This window comes from Mesoplodon densirostris, chromosome 20 (assembly GCF_025265405.1).
Source record: "Mesoplodon densirostris isolate mMesDen1 chromosome 20, mMesDen1 primary haplotype, whole genome shotgun sequence".
Taxonomy (NCBI): Eukaryota; Metazoa; Chordata; class Mammalia; order Artiodactyla; family Ziphiidae; genus Mesoplodon; species Mesoplodon densirostris.
Genome location: NC_082680.1, coordinates 25,346,768 through 25,373,718, shown reverse-complemented (window position 1 = coordinate 25,373,718; position 26,951 = coordinate 25,346,768). Strand labels below are relative to the sequence as shown.

The window sequence follows — 26,951 nt, the reverse complement described above, 5'->3', positions numbered from 1 at the left end:
GCGCACTTTCTCATTTGCTTTCCAGTAAAGTCTGAGCTTGGTTGTAGATGATTCCATAGCAGCCATAGAATAAAACGTCTTCGGACTTCTGATGAAAAAAAAAATTATCTTCCTAGATTAGGGGCACTGGTTCTGTAAATAAACCAAAATAGATTTTTCTAATTAATCATTTTGAAATACAAGTGTGATCACAGTTTAGTTCTTATTTATGTTTTATTTTTATTTTTTTTGGTGGGGGAGGGATCTATAAGCCCACCAGCTCTAACTGGTAGGTATATAATACCCACCGACCAAAAAACACCAAAAAATCCATTCACCCGTTAATTTCCAGTGTGTACACAAACTCTTTTGCCGCCCACCCTTGGCTTGACTAACTCCTAATCCTTCTCTAAAACTCATCTCAGGAGTTCCCTGGTGGCCTAGTGGTTAGGATTCCGGGCTTTCACTGCCACGGCCTGGGTTTGATCCCTGGTCAGAGAACACTGAGATCCCGCAAGCCACGTGGTGTGGCCAGAAACAAACAAACAACCCCCCCCCCAACCCCCCAAAACTCATCTCAAGTACCAGCTTTTCTGGGAAAGTTACTTTCCCTCTCACAGTACCAAATACAGGTGTTTGTTTGTTTGTTTGTTTTTTTGCGTTACGTGGGCTTCTCACTGTTGTGGCCTCTCCCGTTGTGGAGCAGTCTCCGGACGCGCAGGCTCAGCGGCCATGGCTCATGGGCCCAGCCGCTCCGCGGCATGTGGGATCTTCCCGGACTGGGGCACGAACCCGCGTCCCCTGCATCAGCAGGCGGACTCTCAACCACTGCGCCACCAGGGAAGCCCCCAAATACAGTTTTCATTGTTTTATACGACCCACCTGAATTTTCCTTTTAATTGGCTTGTTTGTCCAGCTGCTAGTGTATTTATCCTTGGAGGCCAGTGCCTGATGGCTGCCATTTTAGTGGGCTCTTGAGTTAGCTGTTGAATGAATGAGTGAATCATTAGTTACTATGATGAGATATTTATTAGGCACCTACAACCTGTAACAATATTTCACTTCAAATCTAATGCTGGTTGCCACTGACTTGGTGATATTTGAGTCCAAACCCCATGGCACAGTGACGGTAGTGGAGCACTGGGCACAAACCTCAAAGACCAAATCAAGTTCTTTCTCCTTCCCGCCCTTCCTCTCTCCCTCCCCCCTTCCCTCCCCCCCCACCCCTTTTCTCAGATCAGGGGATCAAGAAAGCATCCTATTGCTTTGCTTTGGGATGAGGGACTTTTGAGGTTAATTTATGTCGGTCTCATTTCGAGTGGACATTATCTCTCCATACATGACATCCATCTGTAACCAGGGCCCTAGTGAACTTTTAAAGAAAATGCTGTCTTTTGGAGGAGAGATTTGCCAGCCTTGGAGAGCTGTCGCCTAGGACCTGGAACTGAGAGCTCATATTCCTGTGAGTTGAGCAGATTGGTAGGAGAGTATAGTGAACCATGACAGGCCAGTCGGTTAAACTTTTCATCATTTTCGAGCTTCAAAGTTAATGTCTGTTTAAAATGAATTCAGCCATTCCAGAAGGTGAGAATACAATATATTTAAATAGAATCATCACAGAATGTTAAAGCAGAAAGTCTTTCCAGGGTTTTGAAATAACTTGATTTTCTATGATAATTAATTGAATTCTCCACTTACCCTATTCCCTTTGAGTGGAAGGCTATGGATTCATGTTTTTTTTAAAAAAATGAAAGCATTAAGGATTATTTATCTAACTTTTCTCTACTAACAGGGCCTCAGAAAAGGATGGGTCTGCTTTGCTTTATCCTGTCTTTATGATCAAAGAGGGTCTTATGAGCTCAGCTGAACAGAAGAGAAAATGACTTGTTATTCCAAACCAGCCCTGAGGTTGGTGGGGATGGTAGTAAAAAAGAGAGAAAATGGGGTGCTGATGATATTAGCGAGACTGGCTTTTCAGGAGAAGGCATTCATTTTACCGGTTTCGGGAGAATTTATGAGATGATTAATATTGGCAGCCATGCACATTTTGTGCAGGCAGTGCTTTAAACAGCACCTGACTAGATGCCAACAGATGTGAAAGGTATAGTCCTTTGGATTTAAAATGCTGTCTGCATTTACACGAGGGAGAATCAAAAGAGTACTTCTTGGTGGACATTGAGGACCAGCAGCTACAGTTTTACAAATTATCAGCCATTATTTTTTCCTTTAGAGCATGCCTTACATTACCTTTTAGAATTTTTCTTCCTTTCTGAAGCAACGTGCCCTATAGCCAGAACAACCATCTGTCCTAGAATTTTGAGAACTGTTCTGATTTAAAATAATCTATCCTGTCATATACCCCCTACATGTTAGACGGTGTGACCAGTTTGGGGTCCAGAAAGCGTGGTCACCATAGATTCAGCCATTCCAGATGAAGAATTGCATTCCATCAACTCTGAGACGATTCGATCATCCAGTGATTGCCTTAGCACCCGCTCCAGCTTGGACCCCATGCACTATTGTTCCCAAGGAACAGAAATGAGGAGAAAAAGAGGGCATTGCTCTCTTACAATATTATAGGAATACTATTCCGTACAATTTTTAAAGTGCAGACAAAAGTTGTTTTAAGTCACACAATGCAAATTGTAGAAAAGTTAAAAAAAAAAAACAAGCAAACAAAAGGAAGACATCCCAATTCTACCAAGCAGACATAATTACCATCAAATATTTTAATGTATGTATATATAAACATATTTTTGATGTCTCTTTTTTATTAATAAAACATGTGGTCCTAATGACCATGTACAGGTTTGTCACCATACTTCTCTTTTTTTAACAATGTAACACGAACACCATTCTATACCATGAAATGTGTATTTGTGCCCTCCTTTTCATCTCTGCCTGGTACTCTGTAGTAAAAACGTGCAATAAATGACCTAAAGCCCTTTGGATGTTGTTATTTTGATGTTTTGTTATTGTATACAATGCTGAGAAAAGGCATGATTTTCTTCGCAGAAAGTATTTGGGTGGTGATATGGGACTTGGTCCAGTAAGTCTGCAGATCTTCCTGGAAGCTGCCAGGAATGATAACTTGCTGTAATGTCTGATAGTCTGGTCATTTTATGACCAAACACATCAGTGACACACTAATGAATTCCACTTTAATCTTTATTATCATTTGCCATTGGCTTCCCGTGTGTTTCTCAAGGATTCTCTGGTGTCCAGACCAATTTTGTTGATCGTCCCGTTGCCATTATTTTTTGGCTGATGGGGCAAGCGTTGCTCTGAGGTCAGCCTATGGTTGCGTCTGTCTGGATCACATTTTCGGGTGATGCATCACACACCATGTCTGCTCCCTGGCTCCAACCAACAAGACTTTAAAGAGACTGAAACAAAAAAAAGGCTCAGAAAGTTTCTTGGATATCAAACAGCTCTTATAAAAATAACATTTTTATGACTTAAAATGTAAATGAATCAGAAACATATGGATTAAATTTCCTTTGAAATACCCAAGGGCTTAAACACTGAAGGGAAGAGCGCTTGCAAAATGACTTAAATCCAGTTGTGCTAAAAATAAAACACTTGAAAAATTGTTGGGGGGGTTTTGCTGATCCCTCAGGTGCTCACGGGCTCTCCATTCTCTGTTTGAAAAGTCCTTAGATTTTAAATTTTGGGTCACTCAAGAAAACGCACTTAGGACTGGTTCAGTGGGTATCTGGTTCTCTAGTTAAAGAATTGATATCAGAAGGTCAATTTTGATCAAATGTACTTGAAACACACCTGCCTTCTTCAGTATCTCTCAGTGTTCCCCTCCAGCTGTTATTTTGCCCATCTAGTGTGAAGCGTGCTCCAACAGGACACAGACTGTCCTGGGAAGAGATTGGTAGGATCTATCCAGTCCAAATTCACACTCTGCTCTTACATTCCCTTTTGTGTCCGTTGCACCAGTATTTCCCCACTCCTCTCTCAGGGGTCAGTTAGCATAGAAGCAGAGCCTAAGATGGGGATTCTTGTGTAAGTGATTTATGGAGGAAATGCTCCCAGGAGAAGTCTGTAAGGAAGTGAGGGAAACAGATAAAGCAGGGGCAGAAGCTAAGCAAAGATGTGTTTTCAGCTGACGTCCAGCCTCAGCCGGATTCTTCAGGGAGCTCTGAAGCCCAAATGACTCCTCTGAGTTGTCCCACCTTGAGGTCCCATATTGGTCAGTCATTACTGTCAGCTGCCCTGGGAGGGAGGATGTAACATCCCTGGAGTTGGGGTCGGGGCAGCTTCAGCCTCTCTGCTGCAGACAATCCTTGAGGGCGTTTCTCCAGATAAGAGGAAAACTGTGAGTCTTAAAGGGTCACCCCCACAGCAGTTGAGGAATAGATGCAATTGCACATAAAGGGCATCTGGGCAGGGATTAACGGTGTCCACCACATACCTCTATATCATGAAATGTGTATTTCCCAAAGCTTGGGAGACATCTTTAAATTCACTCTCTCTCGATTTCCCTGGTGGCGCAGTGGTTAAGAATCCGCCTGCCAATGCAGGGGACACGGGTTCGAGCCCTGGTCCGGGAAGACCCCCCATGATGTGGAACACCTAGGCCCGTGTGCCACAACTACTGAGCCTGCGCTCTAGAGCCCGTGAGCCACAACTACTGAAGCCCGCGTGCCGCAACCGCTGAGCCCACAGGCTGCAACTACTGAAGCCCGCACGTCTAGAGCCCGTGCTCCACAGCAACAGAAGCCACCGCAATGAGAAGCCCGTGCACCACAATGAAGAGCAGACCCCGCTCGCCACAGCTAGAGAACGCCCGAGTGCAGCATGGAAGACCCAACACAGCCAAAAATAAATAAAATTTTTAAAAAAATTAAATTCACTCTCTCCTACTTTCCCCATATTCAGTCAAATTCTTTTCTTTTTGCAGTTTTTCTTGACCTTATCTTCTTATGCATATTTCCCACTGCCGTCATGCTATAATCTAGGCTTCCTCATCCTCATAGCTAGATTACCCTCCTCATTTCCCAGCTGAATACCCACTGTAGAATATCCCCTAATCCAGATTTTCCCACACATGGCTAGATTATTATTCTTCTCCAAGCATCAGTTTCAAATGCTTAAGAATCAATTGTAGTTCTTAAATATCTATGGGAACATTTCTCAAATTTTTTATGGTGACGAATATGTTAAAATCATGGTGTACTCTTTGGAACCCCATTAAATGCTAACGTAGTAACCTTAAAACTATGAAAAATTTTGCTATATCTGATTTTATACTTAAGTAGGTTATAATATGGAAAGGCAGAGCTTAAGAAAAATCATTGGAAAAATAGAATCTATGAATTAATTAAGCTAAAATTTTACCTATACAGTATGTAATAATCTGTAAAACCCTTAGACCCGTGCCAGAAAAGAGTAAGTGCTCAATACATATTGGCCTGTATTATCACTGTTGTTGCAATAGCCTCATAGCTTGTCTCTCTGGTTACACTTTTGTCTTCCTCCAGGAGTTGTTTTACACAGAACCAAGAGTGTTTAACATCATGTGTAAACCCAAATTAGATTATTATATTAGCATCTTGCTTCTCTTATTATATTAGTCTCTTCCCAGTGTATTTACAATGAAACCCAACCTTTACCTTCATCTGTAAACAGCACAACCTTGCCCTGCCCGTGTCTCCAACCTCTGCTCTGTCCACTGCACAACACCTGCTTCCAACACATGGGCTTCCTTAAGTCCCTGATATGCTAACCTCATTCCTGCCTCAGGGTCTCTGCATCTGCTATTTTCCTCTACTTGGAAAGGTCTCCCCTCCCACCGCCTGTAGGACGGGACCCATGTTTAGGTCTCAGTTTAAATGTTTCTTTCTCAGAAAGTCATTTCCTGACTACCTCATTCATTCAACAAGTATAACAAGTATTTATTGAACACTTACTCTGTGCCAGGCACGATTCTAGTCCCAGAAGAAAAAATAAAAACAACCATTATAATAGAAAGGCAACAGTCCCTGACCTCATAGAACTTACATATAAGCAGAGAGAGAAACAAGTAAGCAGATTACATGTGTGAGTGCATGTATGTGTGAGAAAATAAAGGTGAGAAGGAAATAGGAAGTGCTGGAATAGAATGATTGCTGTTTTTACTAGAGAGGTCAGAAAAGGCCTCTATAAAAAAGGGATCTTAGTTTGAGCAAAGACCTGAAGTAGATCCAGCAGTCCCGCTATTTATTCTGCATTTCAGTCTTTTGTGTTATTTCCCTCCTCGAGGCTACTTGTTAAAATGGATAATTTCCCCCCGTTTTCTTGGTCTGTTTTCCCCACTAGATTGTAAATTTAATTAGGACAGTATCAGTCTATCTTGTTCACTATTATATTCCCAGCCTGTAAACACTGTACCTGATACATAAAAAGTATTCAGGGCCTCCCTGGTGGCGCAAGTGGTTGAGAGTCCGCCTGCCGATGCAGGGGATACGGGTTCGTGCCCCGGTCTGGGAGGATCCCATATGCCGCGGAGCGGCTGGGCCCGTGAGCCATGGCCGCTGAGCCTGCGCGTCCGGAGCCTGTGCTCCGCAACGGGGGAGGCCACAGCAGTGAGAGGCCCGCATACCGCAAAAAAAAAAAAAAAAAAAAAGTATTCAGTATCTGTTTATTCAGTGAACATGTGAAGTTATTATTGAACCAAGTATTAGAAATCATAGTTACTCTTGAATGTCACCTATCATACTAAAATGAAAATGCCATGTGTGAAAGACTATGATGCCAAAGTTAAGAAGGGCAAAGTGAATTGTAATGAATTGAACTGTAATGCAGTCTCATACTTTTCAGATAGCGATGAAGCATAAATGAACGAGAAACCCCTTCATTACTATCTTAGCAGTGCCTTACATTCCATCATGTTGCAACAGAAAGCAAAAAGCTGTATTCCACATCTGAACCTCTGACCTCTGTATCTCCTCCCCTACCCCACCCTCCTTCCAAACATAAAAGAAAGAAAAGGAGCACCCACCAAATCTTCCAGGTCTATCTCACTTTCCCCAGTGAATGCTGAAGATACTGAGAAGATAAAGACTAAATATGCACAATGATTCATTAAGAGCATTTTGGGTGGTTGGATGGGAATGAAACCAATCGGATTGCTTGTACATTGTTGAATCATTACTCAACAGCCTGAGTTACAAAATTACCCCTAGATCTGGCAAGAAGTATCCCTGCACTGGGCCCTGGGCCCCTGAGAGCCCCACTCTGCTTTCTAGTTGAACTCCTCCTGATAGGGCAGAGTCTTGGGGCTAAAAAGACTTGTTCATGCAGAGAACATCTCTGGGCACTGGAACCTCAGAATTCATTGCCCAAACACTTCCTGGGCCCCTGCAGGCTCTTCACCAGATTCTAATTCCAAAGAATAGATGGCAAAGTTGACATGCCTATCCCTACACCCAAAGAACCATGACCAAAGATGGACTACTTCTGGGATGAGTACAAAGCTGGATGGCTCGCATGTCCACATGCACGTTCATAAGTTCCCTTGCAGCACAGGATGGAACCAGCATGAGAAGAGGAGGGAGAGATGCAGGCTGCAGTCCAGAGCCTGGGCAGAAGGGGACTGGCCCTCTCAATGCTGCCATAGTCTGGCTTAGAATTCTAAGGAATCTGGGAACATGCTACATCTGAATCTGATCTTCTAACCTTGAAGATCAGAAAGTGTGATGTCAGTAGAGGTGGGAGATAGGGGATTCCTTGTGGGTCAGGGTTGCTTGGCTTGGATTGAGTGCCTAGAAGCTCATGGTGTATAAGTGTCTCCATCTATACTCTTGTCCTGCGTCCTGCAAATGTCAGGGCCAGGCTGTTTACTTCCCAGCCTCAGGCAAAAAGGTCTAATACCTTTTTAAACATTTTCTCCGTATTTGTCATGGACTAAGAGAAGAAACTCCATGTGGTCTGGTAGCAACTCCCTCTAATGGTGCTACGGACTGAATATTTGTTGAATTCCTGTTCCCCAGTGGGGTGGTATTTAGAGGTGGGATCTTTGGAAGGCAGTTAGGTCGTGAGGGCGGAGCTCTCCTGAATGGGATTGCTGCCCTTATAAGCAGCAATGTGAGGATACAGCAAGAAGGTGCGAACCAGGAAGTGGACCCTCACCAGAACTGATTGGCTTGCACCTTGATCTTGTACTTCCCAGCCTCCAGAACTGTGAGAAATAAATGTTTGTTGTTCAAGCCTCCCACTCTGCGGTGCTCTGTTACAGCAGCCTAAACTGACAAAGACAAATGGAGATACATCTTAGGAAAAAATAAAACCATGAAGCACGTTCAAAATTTGGAAACCTAAGAGGTACCCTGTCTTGGCACATACGGGCCTGTAGGTGGAGAGTACCAGCCATCAGAAGGCTCCTGAGAGTGTCATACCCAGTCCTGGGAGGGGTGTGAGATGTGGCCCATGGAGGTATTATTTCTTCTAAACACCTGCAACCTCGCTGAGGTTTGTGTTACAACCCTTTTCCTAGACGCCATTGCTCTGCCCAGGTGGAGAGACTTGGGAATTAGAAAATATCCAACTAATATCCTAGTGTTATTCTAAGGAAGACCAAGAAGACAAATTAGGAAGTTCTAGGCCAAGAAGTCAAGGGAAGTACACTGTCTTGTAAATTATTCTAATGGATGTATTCAGAGAGTAGTTAGGAATTCATTTAGATTACTGAGGAAAAATGATCTAGCAAACTGGATTCCAGGTGGAGTAGGAAGGTTCACAGTTTGGTCAGGGCTCTGCTAGACACTTAAGGTATGCGGAATATTGTCTTATTTCATGTTTCTTTGATAACTAAGGATATTCAGTATCTCATAATGTTTATTTATAGACCATGTGCATTTCCCTTTTGTAAACTGTCCATATTTTTGCCTGTTGCTATATTGGGGTGTTTAGAGTGTTTCTTATTTATTTGAATGCATGTTTTATAATTTTTGCTTATCTCTTAATTTTATATATTTTTTAATATAGAAAGGTTTTACATTTTATCAGTTTATAATGTAAATTGTAAGGGATTGTGACTTATCTTGTACAAAGTCTGCACATTAATTAGGACAAAAGTATTCCTTAGGTAAAATTTGGTCTTTTATTTAGGCTTGTGCTATGTAGCTATATTTCTTTCTTTCTTTTTTTTTGAAATAAACATTTTTATTTTGAGATAATTATAGATGCACATTCAGTTGTAACAAATAATACAGAGAGATCTTGTGTACCATTTACCCAGTTTTTGCCACGGTAACATCTAGGAAAACTATAATCAGTATCACAGACAGTATATCAACATTGATACACTCAGGATACAGAACGTTTTCATCACCACAAAGATCCCTCGGGTTGCCCTTTCATAGCCACAGCCCATCATACCCGCTCCCTAATCCACAACAGCCACTAAGCTGTTATTCATTTCTACCATCCTGCCACTTCAAGAATGTTATATCAATGGAACTATATAGTATGTACCTTTTGGGATTGACTTTTTTCATGCAGCATAATTTTCTAAAGATTTGTTTAAATTCTTCTGTGTGTTAATAGTTTTTTTCTTTTTCAATTTTCTGGGTAGACAATCATGCATTTTCCTTTCTTACCTGTATGTCATTATTGCCCTTTCTTGCCTTATTGCACTGGATAGAAATTTTAGCGCTATGCTAAATAAGAGTGGTGAGAGCTGATATTTGCCTTTTCCCTGAGCTCAGGAGGAAAGACTTCATTCCTTCACCATTAAGGATAATGTTAGCTGTAAGTTTTTTGTAGGTGTTCTTTATCAAGTTGAGGAAGTTTGCCTCTATTTCTGTTTTTCTGAGCATTTTTCTCATGAGCGAGTGTTGAATTTAGTCAAATCGTTTTTCTACATTGATTAAGGTGATCATGGGATATTTCTTCTTTAGCTGTTAATATTGCAGATTACCTTGATTCATTTTTGAATATTGAACCAGTCTTGGGTCCTCGGATAAGTCTCACTTGGATATGGTATATAATTCTTATATATATCTGAATTCTATATGCTAATATGTCATTAAAGATTTTTGTGTCTATATTCATGAGAGGTATTGGTCTCTAGTTTTCTTTTTTTATGCTTGTTATTTATCCCAATTATTTAAGTACTTTTTATTTATCTTTTTTCTTTATTTTTTAATATTTAGAGGTTGACGTTTTATCAATTTATAATATAAATTTTGGTATCAGGGTAATAAAATGAATTGAAAAGTGTTTTTTTCCCCTATTTTCTCATATTAGTAGAATTCTCAGGAAAACTTTTTGGGTTTGGGGATTTTCTTTTTAAGGATTTTTAAATAATGAATTCATTTTTTTAAATTACTTATAAGACTATTTATTCAAATTATTTCATATTGGGTGAGATACAGTAATTTGTGGGGTTTTTATTGTCTAAATTGTCAGATTCATGTATTCTCTTATTATCCTTTTGGTGTCTGCATTACTAGTAGTGATATTTCATTTCTGGTATTGGTAAGTTGTGTCTTTCTTTTTTTTCTTTGAACATCTTGTTTGAGGTTTGTCAATTTATTGATATTTTTCAAAGAACCAATTCTTTGTTTCATTCTCTGTTATTTTTCTGTTTTCAATTTCACTGATTTCTGCTCTTATCTTTACTTATTTTCTTGCTTTGGTTTTAGTTCTCCTTCTTTTTGGTTCTCGAGGCAGGAATTTAGATTATTAACATGAGACCTTCCTCTTTTCTAGTGTATGCACTTAGTGCTATAAATTTCCCTGTTGCTTCTGCTTTAGATGTCTCCTTCAAATTTTGATATGTTTTGTTTTCACTTTCACTCAGTTTAATGTGCTTTTTATATTTCTTTTGAGACTTCTTCTTTGACACACAGGTTATATAAATACCTATAGTTCAGTTTCCAAGTGTTTAGAAATATTCCTATAAGCCTTCTCTTACTGATTTCTAGTTTGGTTCTTTAGTGGTTGGAGAATATGTTCTGAAGCATTTCAATTCTTTTAAATTTGTTGAGGTTTGTTTTTATAGCCAAGGGTCTATTTTGGTATATGTTCTGTGAGTATTTGAAAAGAACATGTATTCTGCTGTCATTGGGTGGAATGTTCTATAAATATCAATCAGATCCTGCTATCTCATGTTGTTGTTGAGTTCTTCCATATTCTTACTGGTTTTTCTGTCCAGTTGTTCTGTCACTTGCTGAGTGAGGGGTGATGAAGTCTTCACCTTCTGTGAGTGGATTTTGGATTTGCCTATGTCTCCTTCCAGATCTATCAATTTTGCTTCACATATTTTCCAACTCTTCCGTTTGCTGCACACTCATTTATAATTGCTATCTGACAACATGAATGTTAGATTTTTTGTTATAGTTCCACAAGTATGAGAACTATACTTCTCATACTTGAGAAGCAAGTTCGTTTTTTCCAGTCTATTTGCCATCTGTTGTCCAGACTGGATAATTTCTGTTGCTCTGTTGTCCTGTACTCTGACTCTTCCTTCTGTCTCTTATGTTCTGCTGCTGAGCCCATCCACTGAGCTTTGCATTTCAGTTACTGCATTTGTGTCAAGCATGCTTGTAATTGCTTATTGAAGGACTTTTACCATGTCTACTTTAAAATGTTTGTCAGATAATTGTGCCATTTCTGTCATCTCGGTGTTGCAGTCTATTGACTGTCTATTTTCATTCAGCTTGAGATCTTCCCCATTCACAGCATGACAAGTAACTTTTGATTGAATCTTGGACATTCGTATTATGAGACTGGTTTTTATCTGACCCTTGTGTTTTAGCTGCTTTGTCTAATGCTGATGTGGCAGCAGAAGGTGCTACTACCAGGTGGAGGTAAAATGTCTCCATTCAGCTTTGTTTGCACCTGAGTGGGCGGAGTTGGGCTCGGGGAGTTCTTGTCACTGCTGGGCAGGCTTCGGGTCCTCCTGTTCACATCGCCCTGGCTGAAGCCATGGTGGGGGTGGTTTCATTGCTGAAGGGTGATAGTAAACATCCTGACTTTCCAATTAAGCTACAACAAAGGAGGCAAGGATATACAATGGGGAAAAGACAGGCTCTTCCAAAAGTGGTGCTGGGTAAACTGGACAGCTACTTGTAAAAGAATGCAATTAGAGCACTCCCTAACACCATACACAAAAATAAACTAAAAATGGATTAAAGACCTAAATGTAAGACCTGACACCATAAAACTCCTAGAAGAAAGCATAGGCAGTACACTCTTTGACATTGGTCTTAGCGATGTCTTTTGGGAATCTGTCTTCTCAGGCAAGGGAAACAGAAGCAAAGATAAACAAAATGGAACCTAATCAAACTTAAAAGCTTTTGCATAGCAAAGGAAACCATCAATAAAACAAAAATGGAACCTACTGGATGGGAGAAGATAGAAGATATTTGCAAACTATATATGTAATAAGGGGTTAATATCCAAAATATACAAAGAACTCATACAACTCAACATCAGAAAAACAAACAACCTGATTAAAAAATTGGTGGAGGACCTGAACAGGCCTTTTTTTTTTTTTTTTTTTTTTTTTTTTTTGCGGTATGCGGGCCTCTCACTGTTGTGGCCTCTCCCGTTGCGGAGCACAGGCTCCGACGCGCAGGCCCAGCGGCCATGGCTCACGGGCCCAGCCGCTCCGCGGCATATGGGATCCTCCCAGACCGGGGCACGAACCCGTATCCCCTGCATCGGCAGGCAGACTCTCAACCACTTGCGCCACCAGGGAGGCCCTGAACAGGCCTTTTTTTGAGGAAGACGTACAGATGGTCCAGATGGTCAAAAGGCACATGAAGAGATGCTCAGCATCACTAACCAGCAGGGAAATGCAAATCAAAATCACAATAAGATACTACCTCACACTTAGAATGGCTACTATCAAAAAGACAACAAATAACAAGTCTTGGCGAGGATGTGGAGAAAAGTGAACCCTCCTGCACTGTTGGTGGGGATGTAAATTGATACAGCCACTATGGAGAACAGTATGGAGGTTTCTCAAAAAATTAAAAATAGAACTACCATATGATCCAGCAATCCCACTCCTGGGTATATATCCAAAGAAAAAAAAAACCCAGTAATTTGAAAAGATATATGCACCCCAGTGTTCATAGCAGCATTATTTACAATAGCCAATATATGGAAGCAAGCTAAGTGTCCATCAACAGATGAATGGATAATGAAGATAAGGTACATATATATACACAGTGGACTATTACCCAGCCATAAAAAGAATAAGATTAAATAAATAAAAAAAAGACCATTTGCAACAACATGGATGGACCTGGAGGGTATTATGCTTAGTGAAGTAAGTCAGACAGAGAAAGACAAATGTGTATGTTTTCACTTATACAAGGAATCTGAAAAATAAAACAAATGACCGAATATAACAAAACAGACTCGCAAATACAGAAAGCACATTAGTGGTTACCAGTGGGGAGAGGGCTATGGGGAGGGGCAAGATAGGGGAAGGGGATTAATAGGTATAAAATAAATAAGATTCAAAGATGTAATGTACAGTGCAGGGAATATAGCTCATATTTTATAGTAACTTTATGAGGTGTATAATCTCTAAAAATATCAAATCACTAGGTTGTACATCTGAAACTAATATCATATTGTAAGTAAATGAAACTTCAATTAAAATAAAAGTCCTGACTCTCCACTAGGCTTCTTCTGACACCACCAGTTAAGGAGAAGAAGAGATGACTCACTCATGCTGGGCAGTTGTTGAAGTCCAGGCTCCTCTTGTGGTCTTCCCTAGACCTGCTGGTAAGGCCCCTTTACCTCTCTTTGGGAAACAAAAGGCACAGCTCCCTTTTCAGATACTACTTCTGCAGGGGTGTTTGGAAACCTTGTTGCAAACTCTTGGGATGGAAGTCTAGACTTTGCTCTCCATCTTTAATGACATGGGTAGGGCCACTTTACTGTTGTTTTTGTGTTTGGCTGCAGTAGATGATCTCAACATTCTCTCTTTCTAGGCAGTCTCTATGTTCTTCCTTTACCTACAGATAACAGGCTTTTGTTGGGGATGGATCTTTTTGTCTGTGTACTTGGCAGTCCCAGACTGCTGGCTTCTTTAGCTCCACAGTGGGATTAAGAGGCAACAAACAAACTCAAAAAGCCCATTAATGTAACTCACCACCCTATCATTCCTCAGGTTCTGAGATCCCTACCCTATCTGCCTTCTTTCTACCTTTCAGAGTCTTCCTCTGTTTGCTTTGTACATAATGTCTAGGATTTTTAGCTGTAATTAGAGGGAGGAACAGGAAGAAATACATCTACTTCCTGTTCTCTGAAGTGGAATTCCTTAAATCTTCTTTTATTTCTTTCGGTTGGTTTGTTGGTGTTTTATTTTTATTTTATAGGTGCCACGTGGTTCTTGTTAAGTTTATAAATCGTATATGTATATTGTTACTATTTCTAAGTTGAGTCTCTGTGGGATCTAGAACACTTGAATCCTCCACCAGTTCACAGTTTCTCTGAAACTACAAGGAGAGTCCCAAGAAACACATGTATGTATGAAAAACATTCCAGATAGAATCACATTTTATTACTAACTGGGGCTTTGACTCCACAACCCCATATAAATCGGTGTTCTGGTGATTTGGGCTTGAATGTATGTGAACCTTTAAAATAGTGGAAGCCTAGTTGTGGCTAGGCACAGGGTAAGAATACAGAACCTGGCATCTCCACTTTCTAGCTCAGAGACCAAGAGAAAGTTCCTGAATGTTTCAGCGCCTCTGTTTATTTACATATAAAATGGAGATAAATGAATACTACCTGAAGAGAAACCTGCTGTCATTCTAAAAAATTTCCCCCCTATAAATAAGGTGTCCATTTTCTCTGGTTGTTGTCCAGATTTTTTTTTTTTGTCTTTAGTTTTCAGAAGTTTGTTTATGATGTATCTTGGTATGGATTTTTTGGTTTATCCCGTTGGAGTTCTCCCAACTTTTTTAAAAACATTGAACTATGGTTGATTTACAATGTACACCTGTTAGTTTCAGGTGTAGAGCAAAGTGATTTAGTTTCACATATATATATAAGATGTCAAATATCATTCCTTGTAGTATACAGTAAATCCTTAAATCCTCGTTGTTTATCTATTTTATATATAGTAGTGTGTATCTGTTAATCCTAATTTATCCCTCACTCCCTGCCCCCTTGGTAACCATAAACTTGTTTTCTATGTCTGTGGGTCTGTTTCTTTTTTGTAAATAAGTCCATTTGTATCATTTTTTAGATGCCACTATAACTGATATCATATGATATTTGTCTTTCACTATCTGACTTACTTCACTGAGTATGAGAATCTCTAGGTCCATCCATGTTGCTGCAAATGACAATATTTCATTCTTTTTTATGGCTGAGTTCTTCCAGCTTCTTGACCCTGTAGATTTAAGTCTACAGTAGGATTAAGTGTGTTAATATGTATATAGCATTTATAACAGTGTCTGTCTCATAAGCACCATATAAATGTTAGCCATTAATATAATTAGTCTCTCCTTTCCTCAAGGTAGCAAAGAAAACAAAAGGCAGTGCAACATGGTCAAAATTTGTCCCTCCATTGAAAGCAGCATCTTCTAACCTTTTGATCCTGAAGACTGCTTATTGCCCATTTCGCTTTCATGTTTGTGCTTTCCCCTTTACTATGTGAGCAGTTCCCTAACACCACTGGCACTGAGATACTTTTACATTATGTTTCATTATGTAATAAACAAATAAAGATCATAATTTCTTTGTAGTTCTGTATCCTGTCACCTTATTGCTCTTTCTTATTAATTCTAGGAGCTTATTAGTTGATTATTTTGAATTTCCAGGTGGCCAATGATTTTATATGTAAACAATAATCCCAGTAATTATATTTTTACTTCAGTTATGACTTAGACTGCCCAGACTTTGAAAAACAGGTGATTTTCTGATTTCCAATATAGGCAAAATATCCATTCTCTGTTTCCATATCAACAACTTCTTTCTCATAATTATCACCTCTTCTTTTGCTCTGCCTTCAGGAAAGCATCTCCTTACTTATGCTTTTGTTTGTTTTTTATTGCTCCCAATATTTTTATTGATGACTTTATTGCTGGACAAATATCTTAAAAAATAATTTCCAATAATCAGAATGATATGTGCAGGAGACATATTTCCAGACATTGATGCTCCTTTATTATATAATTAGAATGATCAGAGAAGATGAACCAAAATATTTTCCTATCATCTTCTGGGCCATCTGCATTTGTTCTGTGCATAAGTAAAGAAAACTCTAGGATTTTTCTCTGTCCAATTCCATGCGGCTACAATTATTGAAATTTCTATTAGTATTCTTTCTTCTCTTATAATTACTTTCCAGCAGAGTTGCAATTTCTTGCCTTTTCATGTATCTTTATGAACTTTCAAAAGAAATTTAAAGATAGTGTATCAAGCATCAATTTTAACACATACATCTTTGTACCAAATACTAACTTATAACTGTTTCTTATCTTTGTGAACTTGAGTATGCATCTCTCCAGACTCAGTTTTTTTTTTTTTTTTGTGGTACGCGGGCCTCTCACTGTTGTGGCCTCTCCCGTTGTGGAGCACAGGCTCCGGACGCGCAGGCCCAGCGGCCATGGCTCACCGGCCCAGCCGCTCCGTGGCATGTGGGATCTTCCCGGGTCGGGGCACGAACCCGTGTCCCCTGCATCGACAGGCGGACTCTCAACCACTGCGCCACCAGGGAAGCCCTCAGTTTTATATCTCAATCAAATTGGGGGAGGATGAGTGAACTAAAATTATTAATGATGTTTTCCATTGCTAATATCATCTTTGATCATAGGCTTATGCTAATAGGGACATTTAAGTTATGAGGTAAATATAATGAAATTTAAGTAATGAAGATTATTTTTTTAAAAATTCAGCTCAAATTCATGCGACCCCAAAAACTCCACTTAAAAATAAGTGCCTGGGTGTGGTGTAACAATTCTGACACCACTGTGCATGTATGCTGAAATTGAACAATTAAGTAAACAGATGGTGACGGGAAGATCCAGGTTTCTTACTATTGGGGTGGGAGTTTGAGCTAAGCAAGAGAGGAGGCTAGAATGATTCATATGGTAATGGATTAGAATTGAAATCACAGGTATAAGTGCGTGTTTAGCTTAATATAGATGAAGATGGTTGCATACAGAAATACATAGAGGTGTGATACACACATACACACCGGTTAGTATAACACACATATTTCCTTGCTCTGTCAGCTGGGAGGGTCTGGGGGCAACAACACCCTAGGAGCAATGAGCACACCTAGCACCCAGATTTGGTTTTTAGTACCACTCTACAATAGAAAGAAACAGGGCTCCTTAGAGAAATGGCTAATTCTAAGACTGGGGCAGAAAATATCTATGATGAAGAACCTGAGGCATCTTTTAGTATCAAAAAGTAAGGAAGTGCAAAAAACAAAAAACAAAACCCCCAAAACCCCCCAAAAAACCAAAACTCTACAAGGACGAGGGTATATCAAATGGACACCAGAGCCAATGGAAAGATCTCCCAATGGCCCAAACTGAAACAATTTCAGCAACAAAATTAAGTAGTAGTAGATTGTAACTCAAGGTATAAAATAAATATCCAAAAGTCCATATTGATATAACTAAAGTGTTGAATCAATTAATAGGGAGACTCAACAAATCTCCCATGCTGAAGAATTCATAATAATTTATGTAGATGCTCTGCCCTCTACTAAGTGGAGCATAACTCTCCATTCCTTAAGGGTGGTCTGTGGATAGCAGTTTCTTTCCAAAGAGGACAGTATGGAATGGGAGGGGGGGAAAGTAACTTTACAGAGGAGAACCCCTACAAGGCTACTTGTAGCCTTTGATCACTTTGTAGCCACTGATCACTTTGATCAGTGATCAACAGTGATCAAAATCAACAGTGATCAAAATCAACGGTGATAAGTCATGGGGTTAATATGTGCCCTTGATATGATATGATGAGAATAGCCCTTCACCTCTGTGATCTTCCTCCCAAAACACATAACTCCAGTCTGATGGTAAGAAAAACACCAGACAAATCTCAATTGAGGAAAATTCTACAAAATACTTGATTAGTTAGTACTCCTCAAAACTCTCAAGGTCATCAAAACCAAGAAAAGTCTGAGAAACTGTCATAGCTGAGAGGGATCTAAGGAGACATTACAATTCAATGTAATGTAGTATCTTGGATGAGATCCTGGAACAGGAAAGGGCATTAGGTGAAAACTGAGGAAATACGAATGAAATATGGACTCTAGTTAATAATAATGTATCTGTATTAGTTCATTAATTGTAACTAATGCACCATACTAAAGAATAGAGAAATAATATTAAATAATAAAGAAAACAGGCTGTGATATATGTGGGAACTTTGCATTATCTTCCCAGGTTTTTTTTTTTTTTCCTGTAAATCTAAATCTATTCTAATACAAAAAAATTTACTTTAAAAAATGCCTGCAGGATAAATGAGTGAATGGAAGGAGCAATAAAGAACAGGAAACAAGGATAGAGATTTTTAAAATATTGTGTAATGAAGGAAACTTTGTGGAAAATAATACGTTTGGTTCGTTTAAAAATATAGACTAGGATCATTTATTCTTTTCTTTTCCCTTGCAAAAATAGATGCAAATAGAAGGCAAAAAATTTGGACACTGTGTAACTAAGCCAGCATGTGGCCAATAGCATTGATTTCAGTTAATAGCTTATAATCATAATAATCAGGCCAGGGCCAGTGAGCTAAGCTATTGGAACTATTTTTCCAATAAAATAATTACTTTAATTCAGACCAGGGAACTATTGGGGGTGGGGGAGGTGTGTGGTTAGGGTAGTACATAGACCCACTGAAATATTAATTAGTTTATGCAGCTATGGCCAAAAAGCACAGGAATACAGGCTTATATGAGGGAAACAAACCAAAAAAGGACATGAACAATTTTTCACAATTATGCTGATTTGATTACTGAAAGTATATTTTGAATTCGTTTTGCTGTTGAATCATTACAAAGCAATGCATTTGTCATCTAATTGTTAATTGCTTTTCATGATGTAGATAAATGATAATCAACTTTTTACATTTGCAAATATTTCCCAGCAATCTGATGATGAGATGCTATTTTGCATTGTTTCTTTTTTTTTAATTTTCAAAGTATTTTTACACACTTGATGATTTATTTTTTTGTCAATTGAAATAAAAGCTTTTCTCCTTCATTAAAATTACATATATAAATTATCAAGATTTAAAAATATATTGAAAAAGAAAAAGAGAAAAGCTAACCATAATCTCATCATGTTAACTTTTTAAATGTATTTCCCATTAGGCTTATTTATTTTTGAACTACAGTTGTGACTATATGTGTATTCAATTTGTGTCTGACTTAACAACTTAGCATAAGCATTTTCTCATGCTATTTAAAATTTTTAATAATCACTATTTTGAGTACTGTAAAATATTAAATCAGTTTTTACATGGTATACTAATTTATTAACCTATTGGAAATTTAGGGCTTTTCTCCAGTGATATTTTATTTACCTATATATGGTCCAATTCCAGAAGAAAAGTCCAAACCCACTGATTTTTTGTGTGTTTCTGTGTGTGCTGTGACCATAGCAGTCTTACATTTGAAACTCAGGAAAGAAACAACTGGAGTCCAAACAGCCAAATATGGAAGTAAAATATAAAGGTATTTTTTATACTGCCACATTCATTTCAAATCCCATTCATTTAGCATCATAAGGATGAAGGATATATCTGGTTAGCTGTGTAATAAAGTCTCAAACACACTGCTTCCTGGACATCACAAAACAGTTGCCTATAAAACTAGACCTCGGACTTCAGCTACCTTTTCTCCCAGGGTATCATTCTCTCTGGGAGAATAGTAATCTGAGCAGCCTCTAAGCCGTGCTCATACTGAACTTCCAAAACTGAGTCCATGACTATGATTGGTGGGGTGAGAGCACCCGTGCCAACAGACTCCAAGTCAGGATCGCCAGTTAGTTTCCTAGCAAGCCAATGGACAGGCTTCTCAAAGTTGTAGTTACTTCTGGCAGAAATCTCATATTACTGGAGATCCTTCTTTCATTAGAAGGCAGTGGAATTTTCCTTAATTTCTCAGTCCTTAATACGCACTATGTTGCCATGCAATAAGATGAGGATGTTTTCATATATTCCTACCAGATCTCTGTGCCACTTAGGTGCACACTTGTAACTCTCGATGTCACGTCAAACATTATAATGGCTTGCTGGGCTTGGATCAAATAGCCATTTCTCAGGCTACCAAATGTATGTCTAATTCATTGAATTTAAAAAGTCTATTGTTGGTATGAAGCATGGGGTGATAGACTTCAACAATCAAAGTGACTACATTTCAAACTCATGAGTCAAATGACACTTTAAAAATATAGTTTACCAGTATTGTCATCACCAACCAATTCACTTTTAAATAGAACTTGGGATTCTTTTTGGGCAGCCATCATGATGGTTCTTCCAGAAGTGTCTCTCTGTTCCTCACCTGGCTAAGCCCAATCCATTGTTTGCTTGATTGTTGGTTGATTTTTATATAACCTCTGTTAGTGATGAAAATGAGAACACTTAAAATGTTAAATATTGCAGCATGAAAATGCCTTTTGACCTAAAATTGCTGAACTTTCTTTTGAATTAAAAACAAAATTCAATTCATAAATGGATGCCTCATTCATGGATATCTAATTCATTCATTCACAGAATACTTACTGAAAATCTAGTGTGCCAGCTGCTGTTCCAAGTGCTATGAACAAAGCAGGGAGGAATTCCTGCATTCATGGAGTGTATCTTTTTCACAACCCAGAATCGATGAACCACTGCCTTCTGAGATGAAGTTGGTAATACCTAGAAGGTCACTATTTCTGGAGAAGGAATCTTGACTAGACACTGGATATTCCTTACATTCCCACTCTTCGTTCACCTCCACTTACCTAGAGTGAGCAGTCACTGAGACAACAGAGGAGGCATCAAGAGCTACTAAAATGAGACAGGAAACCCAGAGGACAGATTCTGCTGAGACAGAGTCCAGGGAACAAATTCTACATTTTGTGTGTGTTGGGAGCAGGGGAGCTTGTGGGCCAGAGGAGCAAGGAAATTATTTTTCAAAAACAAAACAAAACAAAAAAACCTGCCAGACTGAATAAGATAACTCTGCAAAAAAAACCTAACATGGAAGAAAGAAAAAAACAAGGCTTAATTTTCACTAAGATTTGGATGCAAGCCAGAGTTTTAAATTAGAACAAGAGCCAAATAATGCCTGAAAAGAAACAGAAGTCAGAATGATGGGTTTTATGGCTGGTTTAGAACCATGAAGTTGCTCAGGATTTTTGAATTTTGCTTTTATTTTGGGAGTGGATGAATATAAATGGTAATCAATATTTCAGAAATTTAAAAAGGGTCACTGGGAGTGAGAAAGATTTATGGAAAACTAGGGACCCAATACTGTCAGATTGGATCTTTTAATCCAACAAGAGCAGTTGTTAAATTTACCAGGTCCATCCTATGCTTCATACTGCACTTCAAGGAGGAGGAAGAGACTAGAGCCACAGCTTTGAAATTATTCTGTATCTTGTCTACCGGGACTAGGAAAGCCATTAGGGAGCCTGCCAACATTGTATGAGAATCCAAAGGAGAGCCTAGAAGAAAAGAAAATAGATTGAATGTGTCCAAGGAAGACAGACAAATAAGAGGAAGAGAAAAAGAATTAGGGTAGAGGATAGAGGTAGAACGTATTAACTTGTACTCCTTGAGAAATTAGTTTCTTATCACATCCTTGAAGATGTTACTTGCACAATTTACCACGGTTATGTTGAAAGAAGACAAAAGGACAGGTTATAAAAGGGGCTTGGGAGAAGTTAGGGAAATATGGAGCTTCATCTATTCTCCCATCATTAAATACTAGAGTTTAGTTGGAATGAAGCAAGGTAAATTGTGAATTTGGTTAAATGAAAGGAAATGGATTAAAGTGTGGTTTGTGTTGTATACTAAGAATTTTTTGCCCTTTTAGATGAGGGTAACTCCAATCATTTTCCCTTAAAATTTGAAGTAAAAAAATTACAAAGTGTGAATAAATAATTTCTTCTGAGTTATATCAGCTGATTATCTAAATATGCATCCTGAATGTGTGAAAGAGTATTTTGGAAAGGTCTATGCCTGTAAAACATTGATGTGTGAACAAAAATCTCTCTGATTTCCCCCATAAGGGGAACAGCTTTGTGATCTCAAGCTGAGAAAGATAGGAATGGTTTCCTGGTTCATCAGCATCACATGGATCCAAATATTAGCTGGGCATGAAGAGTGAGGTAGTCGCTGGAAAAAACAAGAGTTTCTTCCGGATCCTTAAGGCCCCACTGTGACCTAAATTACACACAGACGTACACACATACAATTTCCAATGACATCCGTTGAAACTTCCTCTGAGCAACTGGGAAAGGGACTTGGCCCAGAATTCCAAGAAACCCAACCTGAGGTTAAAACCATAGTCATTCCCAGTGCTTCTCAATTGATTCAATTTCCAACAAAATTATTGTTGTCTCTGGTTCCAATAGCAAACTAAAGAGAGAATTGAATTAGAAAGGAGAAACATTTTGTTGAAAAAAAAAAAAAAAAGCAACCACATTACTCTGTGAGAACATTTCAGAAGGACCCAAAAGAGACAGAATTCCAAGGTGCTATTCTCAAGATCTGTCGGGTTACCTGGAAACAGATGTTTCATGTAACTAAGGTAGTGACCGCAAGTGAGCAGGCATGGGGAAATGGGGTGAAGAGACTAACACCTTCTCTTTCCTTCAGTCTCGTATTTTTTCCCTCTGAAACCAAAGCTTGATTTGCTGTTTGGCTCAAGGAGCAGAAGAGGACAGGGGAAGTCACAGTGCATTTCCATTTCTTGTCCAGTTTCCAGTCCCATGTCAGTAGAGCTAAACCTTGGATGGCCTAGCAGCATCCCTACAGAGGTCTGCTTGGCAGAGAAAGGGAAGGAGCTTGCGTTGGAGGACAGCCATCTGCAGCGCTCAGCCCACAAGCTGTCTGTCTGTCCCCTCTAACCCCTGTCAGTACTACAATGGGGAGAACAAGATAAAGAATACTCCCTTTCTCATCAAAAAATCAAGAATTGTGTGTGTACAGCAGGCAGCAGACTGTGCCTCCTTGGCCAATGTCAAAGCTGGCTGCAGGAATTCATCTGCAGCAAAACAAATCAAAGCTGCCCTGTGGCTCAAACTGTAGGTGGCCTAAACCCACCTACATAGCAGCTTCTCCATGACTGACAAGTGTCACGATTAGCAGATTATTGGGCCAATTATATGGAAATGTTTTAAAAAAGATAACAGATGTTTTAAAAACCATCACAGACACACCAGCATACTTGTCTCTACTAGACTGCGGATTGCATTATAATGTGAAATCATTTAATTGCTAGCATTTATCTGCTTTTGGAAAATAGGGTTCTGAATCCCAGGCTGCTGAAGAGAATTGCCTGTGGTATAGTCAGCTATTTTTAACAGTAGCCAAGACAAGAATTCAGATCTCCTGCTGGCTATTCCAGACTTAATGATTCACCTTTGGTAGACATGGCTCTTGCCCTGGATTGCACACAAGTTGACAAGCAGTCCAGAAAAGTTTTGAACAGATTGTCCTCAGGCCATTTATGTCCTCAAGTAAGAATTCACTGAGTATCTTTCGCTAATAAGAGATGAATGTGAGGGGAGTAAAGTTCCTCTAGATTCTAGAGAAATCTGTGGATATACCAAGGCCTGCTACCACATTCCAAACAGCTTTGTCTGAAGGCTTCATTTCTTACTGAGGTAACCTGGACATCTTTTCTGGAGGAACACCTGAGAAAGGCTACCATTCTGGAGAATTCTGGGGTTTGCCAAGAATATCTGCAGTGTTGTGGAAACTCTGATTTCCAGCTAACTCCCACAGAACTTCCTGGAGTTCTGAGCCTTATTTTAAAATAGCATATGGCAAAGAGAAAAGTGTGGGCACAGTCTCTTTTTTTTAAAAAGAGCTAAGCAACATAAGAATAAAAAAGGGAGGAGAATCTATAAAGAAGTTTGAAAATGAAATCTCCGTGCAATGGAAATATTTAGAGTAAAAGACACATAGAATGTAGTTCAAATGGGACTTGGGGTGGGAAATGAGTAAGGCTAAATAAAAAATAAATTAAGTACAGATTAATGAGATAGCATCGCTTAGTGATTACAATCACAAATTCTAAAGTCAGACTGACCTGACTTTGGGTCCCAGCTTGGTCATTCATTAGATATGTAGCCTTAGGAATATTACTTAAGACCCTTTCACCCAAGTTTTTCATTCGTTCAAGTCAGAGATGAACAAACCGATCTCATAGTTGTTCATGAAACTTTTCAATGACTTGAAGTGTGTACAAGCTAAATATGAAGGCTGGTACAGATTAAGTGCGCAATAAATCTCAGTTAAAGTTATCTAGAAATACAGTAATCAGAGTCTGAAAGAAAGTGAAAAGAAGGGGCAATTTATTTTGTGGACAGTAGCAGGAAGCAATTTAGATATAAGAAATATGGAAAATTGCCAAAAGGTATGGTGGCCATATTATCTGAAAAAATAAATTAGCACACATAGCTTGAGAGTGGGAGAGATGACCGCTATTGGGATTGCCGTAGGAAATCCAGGAAAGGCCATCTCTGCACGAAAAGTATGAATTAAATTTACAAAAGAGAAAATTCTTCTGCTGAAAGCTATGAGAAATTAACATCTTTCCTTAAGCTATAATTTTGAGCTAGAGCCAACTGTAAATTACTTAAAGTTTCATAAATTAATGTGGCTCTTTCTTCTTCTCTTTGCATTTGTAGATGCACAGAGTTTGATCATTTGACTACTTGCTAATTTTCACCAAAAGTACTTAATGGAGAAGAGATGAAAAGTCAGCTAGTCTTGATTTGCCAGGTGAGTGTAATGGCTGCCAAGGAGAAAACAGTCACAGCGGCTTCCCCATCAGTTTGAACCTAGATTCCAGTGATGTCCTTAGAGACTGTGCCTGTAACTTGGTTCTGCCCCAGGTGCATATGCCCAATGTCATGAAATGAAGACTTTTGGGGCTTATAAAGAACAGTTGTCTCCCCTTATCCATGGTTTCCCTTTCCTCAGTTTCACTTACCTGTGGTCAACCATGGTCCAACAATGTTAAATGAAAAATTCCAGAAATAAACAATTCATAACTTTTAAATTGGATGCCATTCTGAGCAGTGTGATGAAATCTCCTGACGTCCAGATCCATTCCCCCAGGATGTGAATAATCTCTTTGTCCAGTGTACCCCATTAATCTCTTTAGCCTTCTCAGTTATCAGATTGACTGTGGACTGTCGCTATCACAGTGCTTGTGTTCAAGTAACCCCTGTTTTACTTAACAGCCCTAAAGCACAAGAGTAGTGAGGCTGGCAATTCAGATATGCCAAAGAGAAGCTGAAAAGTGCTCCTTTTAAGTGAAAAGGTGAAAGTTCTTGGTTTAATAAGAACAGAAAAAAGTTGTATGCTGAGGTTGCCAAGATCTACAGTAAGAACAATTCTTTTATCCGTGAAATAGTGAAGAAGGAAAAAGAAATTTGTGCTAGTTTTGTTTCCCCTCAAACTACAAAAGTTATGGTTACAATGCGTGGTAAGTGCATAGTTAAGATGTAAAAGGCATCAAGTTTGTACAATCACATATTTTGAGAGAGAGAGGTCACATTCACATAACTTTTATTACAGTATATTATTATTATTGTTCTATTTTGTTATCAGTTTTAATCTCTTACTGTGCTTAACTTATAACAAACTTTATCATAGGTATGTATGTATAGAAAAAAAACATAGTATATATAGGGTTTGATCCTATCAGTGGTTTCAGGCATCCACAGGGAGTCTTGGAATGTATGCCCCATAAGGGGAGACAACTATATAAGCATCGTGCCAGGAGCCAGAGGTGCAAAGAGCAATGAATAGTAGTGAGGAAGTATTAAACAAATGTGGTGCCAGGGAGAAAATAAACATTAAAAAAATAATCTTACATATAAAATATACATAAGGAGAGCCTTGTAGCTTAATTGTGAAAAAAGTCATCACTGAGGAGTAACTTATTGCTGAGACCTAAATGACAAGAAGGAGCCTGACGCTCCAAGATTGAAAGGAATGATGTTCTAGGCAGAAAGTACTAAGGCTGTTTGTGTGTTTGAAAGACAAAAAGTTGAGCCTATGGAAATGAATTAGTTAAAGGAAAAAAATTATTTATTAGTTAAGGCTGTGTATGAGTTAATATTAATTAAGCAGAGTGTATTAATTTATTATTATTAACTTATTAATTTATTACAGTTCGCCATATGTTGATGTTATATAGATTGATACTGTATCAGCTCATTTTAATGTAGGAAATGTATGATAGCATTCTTCCTATTTCATCCCTCCAATCCTTTGTGCTGTTGTTGTCATATACTTTCCTACTACATATTTATACATGCCACAATATTATTTTTCTTTAAAAATCAATTTTTGTTTCAAATAATTCAGAAAGAGGAAAAAAACCTCAATGTATTATATAGTTGCCTAAATATTTACCATTTCCTAAACCCGTTGATTCTTTTTATGGATCCAAATTTCTAACTAATATAATTCTTCATAAGCCTGAAGAATTTCATTTAGCATCTATTGTAGTGTAACGTGTTGATAAAAATCCTCAACAAGGGAAGAACAGAAGAGAGTATCCTCAAACAGATAAGCACATACAAAAAATCTTACATAACATACATAAAGGTAAAAAACTGAATGCCTGATCTATACTGTTGGGTGCCAGGCATAGATATTCACTCTTACGTCTTCTACTCAACATTGTACTGCAGGTTTTAAACAGTGCAGTTAGGCAAGAAAAAAGTAAAAGACATCCTGATTGGAAAAGAAAAAATAAAACTGTCTTGATTCACAGACAACAGGGTCATCTATGTAGAATACCTAAGGAATCAGCATAA

At 38.7% G+C, this 26,951-nt stretch overlaps 1 pseudogene; it reads right to left on the bottom strand.

Moving 5' to 3' along the window:
* Positions 1-19,791: 19,791 nt before the first annotated feature.
* Positions 19,792-20,444, bottom strand: LOC132481182 (GTP-binding nuclear protein Ran-like; annotated as a pseudogene).
* Positions 20,445-26,951: the final 6,507 nt, after the last annotated feature.